The sequence below is a fragment of the Arvicola amphibius genome, chromosome 6, assembly GCF_903992535.2.
Source record: "Arvicola amphibius chromosome 6, mArvAmp1.2, whole genome shotgun sequence".
Taxonomy (NCBI): Eukaryota; Metazoa; Chordata; class Mammalia; order Rodentia; family Cricetidae; genus Arvicola; species Arvicola amphibius.
The window spans coordinates 74,570,935-74,572,641 of record NC_052052.2 but is presented as its reverse complement, the minus strand read 5'-3'; the positions used below and the strand labels follow the sequence as shown (position 1 = coordinate 74,572,641).

Here is a 1,707-nt window from a genome sequence, read left to right as displayed (position 1 = left end):
TGGATTTATGCAAAAAACTGTTTTCAATTGTTTAATCCATTGTTTTTAATTTCTCTTAAAAAATATTAAAAGTCTCAGGTAAACATGAACTCTTTAAAAGCATATTAATATAAAACATTTTCAATTAGTTGATGGCAATCCTTTAATTAATAATAGTTTTTATAATGTAATAGATTCAAATATGTTCAATTTCAGCAGAGCATTTTATGAAGACCAATAAGTAAAGTAATCAAGTTGAACAAGACTCTCAATAGTCATGGGCAGAGTAGAAATGTATAGTCAGAAAACTTAGCTAGTCAGAAAATATTTCAAACATCTACCGGTCAGGCAAGTCTTGTGATGTACTTTCTTATTTCTATGCCTTCTATAGTATATGTTAGTTATTTAAATGATAACTATTTCACTTAAAAACTGAACATTAAAGTCTTTGCATGTGTAAAAGCAAGCTGAGCTGCTGTGCTACCACACATGATGCTATCACGCACATTCTCATCTACTGCCAGGAGAAATGACCTCGTCCAAGAAAGTCTGCTTTACAGGGCATGGTTTTCTAAAACATTTATATTTTATTGTATAATAAAGTTACAATTTATGTTAAATATTTCCTTAAAACTAAATCATACTCCTTTCCTCTTGGGGGTGTGCTGCGGCAAGATGTAGGTGCAGATTTCTAAGAAGAGGAAGTTTGTGGCCGATGGCATTTTCAAAGCCGAACTGAATGAGTTTCTCATTTGGGAACTGGCTGAAGATGGCTACTCTAGGGTTGAAGTCCGAGTCACACCAAGCAGAACAGAAATCATTATTTTAGCCACCAGAACACAGAATGCTTTTGGTGAGAAGGGTCACCGGATCAGAGAGCTGAGGTGACCACAGTGGTCCAGAAGAGGTTCACCTTCTCCGAGGGGAGCGTGGAGCTTTATGCAGAATAGGTGGCCACAAGAGGTCTATGTACCATTGCTCAGGCTGAGTCCGAACGTTACGAATTCCTCGGAGGGCTTGCTGTGCGAAGGGCCTGCTATGGTGTGCTTCGGTTCATCATGGAGAGTGGTGCAAAGAGCTGCGAGATCGTACTGTCTGGGAAGCTCCGAGGACAGAGGGCCAAGTCCATGAAGTTTGTGGATGGTCTGATGATCCACAGTGGAGACCCGTCAACTACTGTATTAACACGGCAGTGCCCCATGTGCTCCTCAGACAGACAGGGTGTACTGGGCATCAAAGTGAGGATCATGCTACCCTGGGATCCAAGTGGTAAGATCGGCCCCAAAAAGCCTCTGCCTGATCACGTGTGCATTGTTGAGCCAAAGGACAAAATCTTGCCCACCACCTCCATTTCAGAGCAGAAGGGCAGGAAGCCAGAGCCTCCTGCCATGCCCCAGCCAGTGCCTACAGCCTAACAGGGTCTTGGCAACTGCATCTGGAGGCTGGATGTTGTCCTGTACAGACGTTTAATAAAATCTTGCACAAAAACATAAAAAAAACCTAAACCATACTGAATCATGTATTAAATAGTACAACAATGCCTATTATTGTGAAACTAAATTTCTCCAAGTGTATTGATAATCTGCTGTTGATAATGACTGTGATGTTCTCATGTTTAGCATGGCTCACAGAGGCAATGAACATGTCTCTGCCATGTTGGACAGGGCAGAGCAAACAGGCAGGGCCACTGGTACCTATGAAGGTTTGCTAATTGTTTTGTGTTTTTGT

At 41.4% G+C, this 1,707-nt stretch overlaps 1 pseudogene; it reads left to right on the top strand.

Moving 5' to 3' along the window:
- Positions 1–654: 654 nt before the first annotated feature.
- On the top strand, positions 655–1,394 carry LOC119817448 (annotated as a pseudogene).
- Positions 1,395–1,707: the final 313 nt, after the last annotated feature.